The 14,487-nt window shown below is 39.5% G+C and overlaps 1 protein-coding gene across 2 annotated transcripts in view; it reads right to left on the bottom strand.

The window, feature by feature from the left end:
- Positions 1-14,487, bottom strand: part of CHRM2 (cholinergic receptor muscarinic 2) — a 201,410-nt gene that overhangs the window by 125,404 nt on the left and 61,519 nt on the right. The window lies entirely within an intron of this gene.

The following is a 14,487-nucleotide window of genomic DNA, read 5'->3' on the forward strand; positions in this document are numbered from 1 at the left end:
TTTTTCCTGATGTTCAGTTTAAATCTGGCTGTAACTTGAGCCCATTATTATATGTCCTGCACTCTGGAATGATCAAGAAAAGACCTTTCAAGAATTTGAAAAGTGCTATCGTATCTCTCACAGGTCTTCTTTTCTCAAGGCTAAACACACCCAGTTCTTTCAGAATATATGCATATGTTCATGCACAATACCCCTATAAATGTGAATTTTGAGAGAAAAACTATATATAAAAGAAACTGAAATGCAAATCAGAAAAAAAAAACAACTCCAAATCAATGTGAAAATGAAATGGGAAAGATTTATGAGTTATCTCTAGAGGCAAAAATGTTGAAACTGGGGCTGTCCTACTTTCAGAATGAGAAGGCAGGATTCTCTGAACAAGACATTAATGTTGGGAAAAGTGGAAAGCAGCCGGAAAAGAGGAAGACCAAATATAAGATGGACTGACTCCCTAAAGAAAGCTGACGTAAATTGGAAGTGACTTGATAACACATAACAACAACAATAACGTAAAAAGTGACATGGCCAGAAATAGACTCTTCTTTTTTTTTTTTTTTATTATTATTATTATTTTTAACTTTTTAATTAACATATCCATACATAACCATTTCTCTTATCTTTACATAGTCATCATTTTCCTATTTATTTCTACCCCCTTATCCCACCCCCCCAAAAAAAAGACCATTTAATTTTAAATCTGCAACCATGAGCACACCTTTTGGAGTTTAACCAATATAACATTATTGGCCCCCCCTTCTCTTACCCATCTTACATATCCCGACCATTTCTTTCTTATCTCTAATGTTTTTTCTTCCCATACCTTATCCTGTGTCAAAATCGACAGTATGTCTGATTGAATCCATTCATATAAATACCAATTCCATCTTTCCAAAGTCCATTTTGATGCATCCTTCCACCCATAAGCTATTACTGCATGTGCTGCTATAATCATAGCTTTAAATAAATTCTGTTTAGGTTTTTTTACTTTATTATTCCCCAGAACTCCCATAAACAAGATTTTCCCAGTCAGCTGCAAGTTAATATTACACACGGCGTTCACCTTTTCTAAAATCAGCTGCCAAAATTCAATAACCTTAGGGCATTCGCACCAAAGATGTGCATAATATCCCTTACTCCTCTTACAATGCCAGCAACTTGAATTCAAACCTTTTATCATATAAGACAACTGAGGGGGTGTCCTATACCATTTCAATATTAATTTCATCTCCAATTCTCTAAATTTATCCATTTTGATTTCCAATATGCCTTCCATTAACCCATCTATTTCGTATGCTGACAATGTCATTTCTCTTTCCCACTTCGTTTGTATTGTCCCAATCATATAATCTTTATCTGTATTTATCAAGTTGTACAACTTCCTTGCAATACCCTTCTTATTATCCTCTTTATTATTATATAGTTTTTCTAGCGGGGTATCCTCTTTATTTAGTATTCCAGAATACCTTCTCTGTTTCAAAATATTATATAAAGCCATAGTCTGTAACCAGTATTGTCTTCCAACTTGTCCTACTACATTTTGTGCCGGAATCTGTATCCCCTGAGGGTTATATAAATCCTTCACTCTATAATAGCCAGTTTCTTTTAGTTTCTTCCAAAAAGTTTTCTCAATTTTCAAATCCTCACCTAGAGATTCTAGTGGGGTCCATTTGGAAAGACTTGGCATCCAATTAAGTTGCCTTTCCCCCCATATTGTTAGTGCTGTCTGTCTTGGGCCTATTGTATTTTTAATGTCGTTTTTAACCTTCTGTGTAAATATTCCAAATTTACCTACTCCTTTATTTATTATATCCTCCCATCTTACCCATTTCTCCACACTTTTCCCATCTAATTCCAATAGCATTTTTATTTGAAAAGCTTCGTAATAGCTTTCCAAATGTGGGAGACCCCACCCTAAATCTTCCTGTGGTGAATATATTACCCTCTTTACTATTCTAGCTTTCTTCTTCCCAAAAACCCAATTTTTTAATTCTTGATCCCATACAGCTAATTGTTTTTTTGGGATGTACTCCGGGAGTACCTGAAATAGATATAACATCTTTGGTATTATAAACATTTTTATTGCCCTTATTTTCCCTAAAATACTTATATATCTATTATCCCATTCGTTTAGTTTTTCCTGTATCCTTCTCCAAGTTATTTTATAATTAGTTCCCATCAAATTTTTAATACTTTTTGTTATTGTTATACCTAAATACTTTAATCTCCTAATTCCTAATTTCATACCTGTCAGTTTTGCTATTTCTTTTTGTTCCTTTAAATCTATCCTTTTAAACATTATTTCTGATTTCGAAATATTTACTCCTAAACCTGAATATTCTTTAAACTCTTCTAAAATTATCAGTAGTTCTCTTATTGCATCAAGAGGATTTTGTAACACCAATATTATATCATCCGCATACAGATTTAATTTAATTACCTCTTTCCCTACTGTATATCCTCTTATTTTACTACTACTTCTAATTTTTTCGGCTAAGGGTTCCATAGATAACACAAACAGCATTGGGGATAAGGGACAACCCTGCTTCACTCCTCTCTGGAGCAAAATTTCTTTTGTATAATTATCATTAACTTTAATCATTGCCTTCCCTTCTCTATAAATTTCTTTTAATGCTATCAAAAAGGGACCGTCAAATCCAAATTTACTTAGTACTTGAAATAAATACCCATGACTTAGAGTGTCAAATGCCTTATATACATCTAATTTTAAAAGGGCAAATCTTCCTTCACTGTTTCCGTGATGTAGAGTATTAATCACATTCCTTATAGGGTGTCCAATATATCTCCCTTTAACAAAACCATATTGATCCTCTCCTATTAATCTTGGGAGTGTTTTCTCTAATCTATTTGCTAAAATTTTTGCAAAAATTTTATAATCCTGGTTTGTTAAACTAATAGGCCTATAAGAGTTGGGGTCCGTCGGGTCTCTCGATTGTTTCAAGATTATCATAATTTCTGTTTTCCTCCATGATTCAGGGGCTCTCCCTCCCTTCATTATCTTGTTAAACAAACTCTGCATTTCTGGAGCTATTAAAGGCCCCACCATTTTATAAAATTCTGATGTAAAACCATCTAAGCCTGGTGATTTCCTACTTTTTAAATTTTTAATAACTGTCAAGATTTCTTGTTGTGTGATTTCTTCATTTAAAATTGCTAAATCTTGTTTCTTAATTTTGTTCACAATAGCTTCTTCAAATTGTTTCTCTTCATTTACTTTAAATAGACTCTTCTTTCTTCAGGCTATATTATTTTTTCCAAAGAAAAGCTAGTGAAGGTAGTAAGCAGGAAAAGAGGGGAAAATTCAGCAGGAACTGTAAAGGAGAAGGAAACTGAAGTTCAGATATTGATTAGTATTAACAAGCACATATTTGGCTGCAGGCCAAAAAAACTGAAGATCAATACCTACATGTTATTAGCTGTAGTATCGATAGTTCTTGGACTGAACGGCAGTTGTAAATTTCCAAGGCGTAGGAACCATGCAATACAGTGACAATAAATCCAGCATTTCAGGCACCGGCTCTGTCTCTCCATTTTTCTTGGCTCAGGAGGCCAAACTGAGGCCTGGTGAAGAGATACGAAGTGGGAGGAATGCATGACAAAAGATACGATGACACTGAGTCATATTTTCTATGTATAGGAACAGGCAAATTGATAATGGAGGGGAAGGCAAAACAAACATTGACAGAGTTTGCTGCAGGCTCACTGCAGGCTCAGGGACTCGCTCAGGGGTGTTTGTACCGCAGGAAATTTGAGCTGCAAAAAAAGCCGAAATATGTGTTGGCTCCCCCTAGTACTCAGTATGTTAGTTTGGAAAGAGTCATATTCAGTGGGTCTTCTGTCCAAAGGAAAAGTGTCCAAGCAGGGCGAATTAAAACAGTTCCTCCTTCACTTTGCTGTTCTTAAAACATAACAACAGCCTTGTCAGCTTCTCTCTGCTCATCAGGTGGCAGAAAGCTCAAAAGGCATTACCCAAAATGGTGTGCGAAAACCAAAATAATGCAAACGAAAAGGCAAGGCTTCAGGCATGCGAAAGGAGGGAGAGAAGGAAGCGCTCGACATGATAAGAATCAGACAGTTCTAGCAAACAAGAGAACAGAGACAACCGCAAGCCATGCCTAAAATATATGGGCTGATCCAAGAGGCACAGAAGGAAAGGAACCATGGAGGCAGGAACAACCAATGAGGATGGAGGATACTCTTGTTGCCCAGGGGGGATGCGAGCTACAGCCATATCTCCAGAAACTGCTGGCAGAAAGTGAATAGGGTACATTTGCTCCACTCAAAAAGCATCTGGAATGGAACCCATCGATCATAACAGGCCTAGACTTAAACAATGTCCTCGAAATGCTCTACCAGCACAACAGAGTTCTCCCCTCCTCACATCTATTTTGTGGCCCGTAGTATATATTAAAAATGGCAATGGCATGGCAAGGGCATCCAAGAGCATTCTCATCCCAAAGCAGTTTTCACAATAGGTTCAGACCTGAGGAGCACCTCCAAGGTTTGCTTCAGAAATAAATCCCATCCAACTGGACTCCTAAGACCTGACCTGGAATTCTGCAGGACCTTCAGCCAAGTCCATGTTGTTTGGACAGGCGGTAATTTTATCCCCCATTTTGTCAAACTGACTTAAGAGAGGAGCCAGCTTACATCTAATCCCCAATAATTGTAAACGATATGGCAAAAAAGTACCTTCCCAACATCCCAGAGGACACAAGAGGATGTTTTCAGATTTTTTTTTAAAAAAAATCAATTGTGGAAATGTTTGGTACTTGGGAATTGCATTTTTCCCCCTTGGGACAACATGTAGTACATAAGCTGCATAATCCTCCATTTCCCATTTTTACCAGGACCAATATACCTCAAGAAGGAAATGTAAAGCTTCACAGGGCTCCAAACCTCCAGCTGTGACTAAAACATACAGGTCATCCACTGTCAAATAAAAAACCCTTTAATGTGCACAAACATTTTTTCTACTGTCCCTTCTCTTTCAGATAAAAAGCATATATGCACGTAGCAGGTACAGAATAACAAGCTGATTGCCAAATAAATGTCCAGTGATTCAAATACTTAAAACAAATCGGCAGCCCTCCTAACTTGGATGCAATCTGTGCAACCACATGGTGTGGCTCTGCACAAGAAGTGTCATGTAAAAGGCAGGAAATAGGGCGTTTTGTGCAAAAAACACTGTTCTCACTTAGGCAAGAATATGATGGGGAGGACTGGGAAACTCCTCGCCATTCTTCCTAACAAAGGGAGGGACATAGCAATGCCTCATTCTCACATATGAGAACTAGACAAGTGAGGGTTTACGTTCCTGCTAGAATCAGGAATCAAAGACGGCTGTTCAGAAAGGAGCAATGGAGCAGAGAGAGCAGAGGCTGCTTGCACTACGGAGTGGGTTTTAAACAGGCCTATTTAATTGGCCTGGACCCAATTTAAAGCATTGGGGGGGGGGCAAAAGAGAGAAAGATTATTGTTTGTGTGGGATTATAAACTGCCAGTTCTATTCATTTATTTTATATCTCTCTATTTATATCCTCTCTGATACCCTATAATGATTTCCCTTCAGCTAACAAAATACGGTGCAAGACTGAACTGTCATCTGAAAACGCAAAGCATTTTTTTTTAGTACAGAGCAAACATGGGGAAAGTTGCTATTTTGGATTCTAATGCCCAGACTATCCCAGCCAGCAAAATATTAACTTTCCCATATGTGGTATAATGATCTAATGATAGTAATGAATAGTCACAGATTAGCTTGTACTTGATGAAAAAGAGTCGCCTGATACATCAAGACACCCTGTTGAAAAAATGCCAAGTACTGTGAAATGATTTGCTTCTGCAGGAAAGTAAAATGACTAGCACACGAATATGGACCTAGCCAGTAAAAACCCATACAGAAGGAACAAAACCATTCACCCTTAATCACTCGCATGGACACTTTGTCCTAGCAGTAAATTGTTTGCTACATCAACCAAGCTGGATAAGAAAAGAAAAAACAAAAATCTAGCACATGAATCCTATCTAGCGACAATAACAGAGATCTTTTACCTCATCCTCCACCTATGCAAAATGGCTGACAGAACGGCTACAAGGGGTCTTTGGGTCCAAGTCCTGAGTCCAACTCTTTGGAACCAAGTCTGAGTCCCTATTAAAAGCTTGCTTTTTTCCGCAGAAAAAAAAGCAAGGGAGGGTGGTTTCCAAATCACAAGTTGAGCCTAAGCCCTTTTTAAAAAAAATCCCCCAAACCAATGAGTTGAGACCACATCGAGTCACCGGTGTGACTTAAGACTGACTTGACAGTGAGTCCCGAGTCTCAATCCCTGATTTGAAGTTACCTCAGTCTGAGTCCTTCCTTAGTGCTTCAGTGACTGGATTGCTTAAGGAAGATCTTGAGCTTTATGGAGGGTGATTCAGCTGCCACTCTCCTCCTCTGGTGCCAAAAGTTCTGTCTTTTCTTTCCCCACTTCCTCAGTTCAAATTACTGGGCATCTTTTCTTTAAAATGTTATAGCTCTCCAAATGTAGGATAGATCATAAAGAACCCGTCAGATCATTCTTCCATGCTGTGGATGATCAGTAGCTGTTTGCTCTGCAACCACTCCAAACTAACATCCATAGGTTGTGGTGGGTTTTTTGGGCTCTTTGGCCGTGTTCTGAAGGTTGTTCTTCCTAACGTTTCGCCAGTCTCTGTGGCCGGCATCTTCAGAGGATGCTATCTGAAGATGCTAACCTCTGAAGATGCCGGCCACAGAGACTGGAGAAACATTAGGAAGAACAACCTTCAGAACATGGCCAAAGAGTCCAAAAACCCCACAACAACCATTAGATCCCAGCCGTGAAAGCCTTCGCGAATATATTTAACATCCATAGGGTTAATCAAAATGTAACATCCATAGGGTTAATCAAAATGTGCCCTCCAGATGCTACTGAATATCAGCTCCTATCAGCCTCACATCACAGGGTCAGAGATTTTCAGAAGTATAAGTCTAGAGCAGTGGTTCCCAACTCCATGCTTTCTTGAACTGCAACTCCCAGAAGCCTTTACCTCTAGCTGTGCTGGCCAGGATTTCTGAGAGTTGTGGTCGACAAATATCTGGGGACCCAAGGTTGGGAATCACTGATCTAGAGGGAAAGGGGCACCTATTCCTTCAGCCCATGGAACATTATTATATGTGCCTTCATTCATAGTCATTTAACATCATAGCTATTGAAGAAGCTATTCAGACAGAGAAAAATGATAATCGACTGAAACATTAAAGATTGCCACCAGCTGAGGATCACTGTGATGTAAACAGTCAATGAAAATGAATCAATACAATGAGTCCCCTGTTCTTTAGTTAGACATTTCTCCTTTAAAAAAATTAATCTATTGAAAAAAGGTAGGGGAGGGAGGAATCAGCTCATCTGATTAACCAAAGGGGGAAGAATCCACTCATCAATAGCATGAGAAAAGGCACTTGCAAAGGAAGAAGAGAGTATATTTTAAGCCTAGCTATGTAAGGAAGGGAGAGCGACATTCATTTTCACAGCATGTTTGAGAACAACAATAAAGACAGTTGTGCTTATTATACATGTTTGGAACAATTCTTGAGTCCTTCTGTTTTAGGCACAATCTGCCTGGCTAAAGGGTAGGAGCAGAGCATAGAAATGTTTATGTAATGGCTAATATGTTAACACTGACATCAATTTTTTAAAAAAATAATTCTTTAATGTTAATTGCTGCTGTGAATACTATGAAATTAATTTGTTGCATTAATCATTAGTAACACTCGTGATGCATGACTTTTCAATTAAAAAAGGACTTAAAATGGGCAAAAATAGCAAAAAGAAAAGAAAAAAACAAATTATCCCAGTCAAATTAATGAATCAATGTGACATGAAACACTATCATTTAAACCATTAACACTGATGACATTAAAAAGATTATACAGTAACACACCCTCTAAACTTGTCATTAAAAATTGTAACCAATTATGAGTAACAAATTAATTGGTAACAAAGCAATTCAAAATTCTGGATAAGCGAAAGAGCAGAGTTCGGGTTGAGAGCCTTTTGTACCATCACATTATTTGGGCATCAGTTCGCAAGAGTCCTAGCATGCATGGCCAGTTAAGTGCTTCTGGGACCTGGAGCCTAAAACATCTGGAGGGCCGCAGCTTCCATACTCTTGGAGTAGAGAATGTAATTGGTTTCATGATAGACCCATTCTCATGCTACTTTCTCATGGAGTGCCATAACAATCTGTGTTAGTATGAGAACTTTCACACCCTTTCACTGAGAAAAAGGGCAGACCAAAGGTCATCTGGACACCTGTGCATCATCAGAAAGCCATCTGCTATGCATGAAGAGATCATGCAGCCACCCTTTAATGCAAGTATATTCACACACAAACAATGGTCCTCCTAGTGGTGAGTGAAGGTCTTCTACCAATGAGCTTGCAGACCAGCTTTACGAAGCTGACTGCCCATTTTTCTAGGCCTATCAGGGTCAAAGGGGGCATCTAAAATAGTTGTGGATAAACAATTTTTGGTGGACTTATTTGCAAAGATTCCATCCCACCAGAGCTGAAAGACAGGTGGGGCAGCAAAGCCTTCTCCTCTGGCTGGGCTGAGATCCATTGCTGTCCAGCTCTGCCTCTTTCCACGACTCTCTCCATTAACAACTACTCCATCTGGGTACAACAGAAGCCCATGGGAGAAAGCAAGATTACTTTCTTTGGCTTGGCTGTGATCAAGAGCCATCTGGCTTCCCTCTTCATAAAGTGCCTCCATCAGCATCAAGCCCACTTGATCATTACAGAACCATTATGTGATCCTAGCAAAGTGCTGACTGATGCCTGCATTTCCTCCTCACCTCCTTCTTTGCTCATTTCCTCTTCTTTGATTATCAGCCATCGTTATAAAGTGCCAATCACCTTGGAGGGTTTGGCACAGGGGTTGTGAGTAAACACAGTCAATGTGTGTTGATGTAAAAATCAGATATATATCTATCTATTTTCAAGTTTCACAGATATATTTTCACTGTTGAGTTTTGAGATAAGGTCCTAGGATACACTGGAACAAATACCCTTTTGCTCACTTGATACATCTGGTTTATGTTGACTTTGTTTTTCTCTCCCTTGTGTGTCTCACATCTGAAACTGAACTGAAGGAACTTTGCAAGTGATAATATAGTTACACACACACACCCTGTTGTAAAAAAAATTAGAGAGTTTGAGGAGAATGGCAAGAGAACAGCAAGACAGATTGAAGAACAAACGATTGTGCTCATTATTTTGAGACTACAACCTGAAGAGAATCAACTGTTTACAAAGCCTGCCTCGCCTGATAAATGAAAATGTTAACTACAGGTGCTCCCTGATTTTTGCAGAGAAGAAACAAAGAAAACAAACTCATATATAAAACTACAACAACCCACTGACTTAAGTATCAAACCCTATTATCTGAATGGTACCCCATAAGAACTGAAAAAGTCTACAACAGTACAATATGCATCTTTCACCTTCTCCAGAATTGTTCACATAAAATTATCATCATTATCATCTTAAAACTGTAGAGGTGGAAGGGACCCTATGGAGCATCAAGTCCAAGGAGGCACACTGAGGAATCAGACTCCCAACTAATATTTAAACCACTGAACTATCCAGCAGTTCTTCATATCAGGCAACAGATATGAATGGGAACCTGGGTGGCCAGTATAGAAGACGGCGCAAATTATAATTCAGAATTGGTGGTGGGGAGCACAATTATTTTAGTTTGTATATCTTATATTTTGTATTTTGTATCTTGTACTTTGTAAAATTTTAAAAAAAATTTAAAAAATTGAAAATCAAAATATCTAAAGGGGCAAAGTGTTCTCATTCTTCCTTTAGACCCATCTAATCCCAAGTATCCGCTATATGGTCATTTCCTAATGTGTTGTGTCGTTATCACCTCCCACCTGCATCCCTCACTCCCCCTGCATCAAAGGTCCATGAATCACATAGATAGAAACACCCTCCACCTTCCCCCAAAAAGCAAGAACTGGTCCAAAGTAGCTTCTTTACAAGGAAGAATGCAACATACAACAACTTAGCACTGACATTGACTATGGGAGCGTGCTGGCATGGAAGTGTGGATTTATAGCAGGGTGTTAAGAATTTCTTGGTTCAGGAGGATGGTTTGTACCATCAACCATAACCTGTAACAAGGGATGTGACCTCTTTTTTTTCACATTATGGGAATTCCACCTTACAGATGAACACCTACAAACACCTAAATGTTGTCACTTGGAAGAAAGATATACACTGGAAGGTTTCATGGATTAGCATAGGCCTAGCTCCACTTAGCTTCCTGGTCAAAGAGGAAGCTCCTTGGTGTTTACAGGCAGCATTCTTTTTTTATCAGGAAGCTAGGCCTATGTTAGGACTTTCTCCAAGATAAGTCGCATTTAGGTGTCTGTAGGTGTCTGTCAGGTGAAACTCCCAGAATGGAGAATAGGATTTGTAATTTAAAAAAAACTCACACAAATGGCACACCCCTACCAGCAGCATCTCCTCAGGTGTTTTTAAGGGTGAGGTAGACAAAGTAGCCACGAAATTAAAAGACGCCTGCTTCTTGGGAGGAAAGCGATGACAAACCTTGACAGCATCTTAAAAAGCAGAGATATCACCTTGCCAACAAAAGTCCGCATAGTCAAAGCTATGGTTTTTCCTGTCATGATGTATGGAAGTGAGAGCTGGACCATAAAGAAAGCAGACCGCCGAAGAATTGATGCCTTTGAATTGTGGTGCTGGAGGAGGCTCTTGAGAGTCCCCTGGACTGCAAGGAGAACAAACCTATCCATTCTAAAGGAAATCAAGCCTGAGTGCTCCCTGGAAGGACAGAACCTGAAGCTGAGGCTCCAGTACTTTGGCCATCTCATGAGAAGAGAGGACTCCCTGGAAAAGACCTTAATGTTGGGAAAGTGTGAAGGCAAGAGGAGAAGGGGACGACAGAGGATGAGATGGTTGGACAGTGTCACCAAAGCAACCAACATGAATCTGACCCAACTCCGGGAGGCAGTGGAAAATAGGAGGGCCTGGCGTGCTCTGCTCCATGGGGTCACGAAGAGTCGGACACGACTAAACGACGACGAGACAAAGTATTTTGACCAAACTCTGGGAGGCAGTGGAAGACAGGAGGGCCTGGCGTGCTCTCGTCCATAGGGTCACAAAGAGTCGGACATGACTTAATGACTAAACAATAAAAGACAAAGTATAGCTCTCCACACAGACACAAGTCTTCACCTCTGGCAACACTGACTAGAGTGAATACAACGTCTAGTTTAACAATATCCGGAGGGGCGGTTTTCGGCCACTGATGAAGAGCCTCTTAAATTCTTCAGAAATGAATGTGAAGTTGTGACTTGTTTCTAAATGGAATGACATATTAGCAGTCTTCCACTGCACCGTTTATTTTTATGTTTCTTGTTTTTATACGGAACACCTGCATATACAACTGCATACAGCATTTACTTCATCTGCTTCTCCCTCATCCAAATGACAGCTACATATGTGTGTATGGATAAAGCGCCGCCAAAAATACATATAGTATAGCATCAAAATTTATGGTGCTTTACAGAAACATCTAAATACACATGTGCATCAGTATTGTACTGCACAAGAAGGATGTAGAATGCAATGGCAGATATTGTCATTGTACGTTTGCCATCTTTTATCCAGTGAGCTGAGATGCAAAAGAACAGAAAGCTATAGCCAATTATGCCTCTTCCAATTCAAGAGTCAGGCATTCAACGAAGATTGTTCTTGCATTTGCTACTTCCAAATCTGATTTGTTTAGGGTGATTCAGACTGTGGCTCAACATACAGCGCCTTTCACTGCCTCAGCAGTTTTCCTTTAGTTTTCTAAGGGCAACATAACAATATAGGCTGCCTATGGAACGCTGTCTGCTTACGCCCCGCCAAAGCAGAAGAGATGCGTCATCAGAGAAAAATAGAGAACAAACAATGGAATAAATTCACAAAATGTTTGCATCCTCAATTTTATATGTCTGAAGAAAGGATTCTTATAATGAAAATCCACTGTGGCATTTTTTTTCCTAAGAAATGAAAAGCCCCAGATTAATGTGCTGAAATAAAGCAAAGAAGTCAACAAAGCTCACTGTAGCCACAGAGAATGAGAAAAGAGAACCGTTTCCCTGATCCGTCTAGGCATGTTCAAGCTACTATTTTATCTTCTTATGGGGCTTAATCATCATCATCATCTGAGAACTGCAGGGCTGGAAGGGACCCTATGGATCATCAAGTCCATCCTCTGTCAAGGAGGCACTGTGAGGAATCAACCTCCCAACATCTGGCTCTGTAGCCAAATATCTAAACCATCAGTCAAACAAAACCAATTGCAAGCATCAATACAATTCTGGATGGGAGGTGGGGTCCACAAGGGTAATGGTATAGGTTGTAACTCTTAAATGGTTCCCGGGACAGGGAAGGGCTGTCTATTTAGATATTTGTGTATTCGATTATTTTCTGTTTGTTTTTGTTTAAATAAGTAAAATCTGTACAATATATGGTACCGATAAAATGGCAGGAAATAATCTGGTTACCACTAGCTTGATATATGATAGATGCTAGAAATCCCGTCTCATCTTGACAAAGCACAAGCATGTACAAATAGTTTGTGAAATATGAGTTTTAGTCTAGTGAAGAGCAGATCAGAATTTTTTTTGGGGGGGTGGCTCATGATAAAAGAAGTGTGGTGCTTAAGTTTAACTTACAGAGATACAAGATTATAGTTTGGAGAGACAGAAAGCCTCCCCAAACCACACAAGGCCTATGAACACATGTGGGCGTTGCCTTGGCAATGGAAGTTCCCTCTTGGCTGATCCTTCTGTTCCAGAAGCACCATCAGATCACTTCTGACATGAATGATGACGACGACAATGCCAATAATTAAGGCAAGAGAATGGAAAGGGCTCCTTCAATGCAGAAAGAAAGTGAGGCTGAAAAAACAAAAAGATGCCCAGGTGCATAGAAACTAAATTATAACTGAAGACAATAGAACAGGTTTATTGTGTACATGAAGGCTAGGAAACCTTTGAAGGCTCAATTTGGAAAAAGACTCAGAGGTTGCATTTCAGTAGTATATGATATGTGGTGGTGGAGGTTGCAAACTCATTGTTATATGAGAGAGAGAGAGAGAGAGAGAGAGAGAGAGAGAGAGAGAGAGAGAGAGAGAGTATAAATCAGTTGGGATAGTCCCTTTAAAATTCAGACTGAAACTGGCAGACAATTATGCATTGGACTGTAGCCTTAATATTGTCTTGGATTCTATTCAGGAGGTGTTTTTGAAATATGAGTGGTAATGTCTAGCTGTGCAATATGTGAATTTGTAAATCTGAAGAAACATTGGGGGGGAACCAAATAAAAGAACAAATGAACAACATTTAAAATTATATCATTTGAAAACATGGTTCACTCTTAAAATTCATCTGCAGATGGGTTATGTCTCACAAAGTTAACTTTTTATGGTGACCCAAAGGGCAGTTGAGGGGTTGCGTTCATGTGTGCGTGTGTGTGGCCATGCAGCCATGTGCACATGTGCGCACACGTCCCTGTTCCTCTGGCCCTCAAAAATGTTGAAAATATCTGGTGTGGCCCTCATGGTCAAAAGTTTGGAGACCACTGATTTAGTGGATCTTCACTAACTGAGATTACCAATTTTTTTCATGTATAAAATGACACTTTTTCATTAAATAATTAAACAAAAAATTGGGGTCATTTTATACACAGAAGGCAGACGCTTTCCCCTGTCTTTTGTGAAGCCACGGGGCTTAGCAAAAAGGAAGGGAAGGCTAAAGCACCCATGAAAGGGCTACGCAATCACACCCTTTTGATCCTGAAGCCCTTTCATGGCTGTTTCAGGATCAAAGGTTGTGATCGTGCAGCCCTCTCATGGCTGTGTTACCCACTTCCTAAGGATGCAGCCATGAAAGGGTTTCAGGATCAAAGGGGTGCAATCGTGCAGCCCTTTCATGACAGCTTTATCCACTTCCTAAGCCCCGTGGGGATCATATTTTCTAATTTGGGGGTTAAAAAGGGGGGAATGTCTTATACATCGTGTTGTCTTATAAATGGAAAAATACGGTAATAGTGGGAGTTAGCTCCGTGTCTCGAGATTCCTGCCAGAGCATCATTTACAGTTTGGATTTTTTCCGCAAAGGGCACACTTCTTTTTTGCAGTTGTTATAGTTAGAGGTGTCCTTGAATAATTTTGAAACAAAACATGCAACCAATAGCTGTAAGGTGGAGCGTTCACATGTATATGGAAAGTGTTTGGTCAATAGACATGTTGGCTGAGGGATTCTAGAAGCTGCTGTTGATTGGAGGAATTTTCTAAGCACTGGTTCAGAATATTAGTTGTTGCAAGACTTCATATGCTCTGTGGTAGGATCTGCTTTACAGAGGTATCTGCTTTGGCCCCTG

This window comes from Pogona vitticeps, chromosome 5 (assembly GCF_051106095.1).
Source record: "Pogona vitticeps strain Pit_001003342236 chromosome 5, PviZW2.1, whole genome shotgun sequence".
Lineage (NCBI taxonomy): Eukaryota > Metazoa > Chordata > Lepidosauria > Squamata > Agamidae > Pogona > Pogona vitticeps.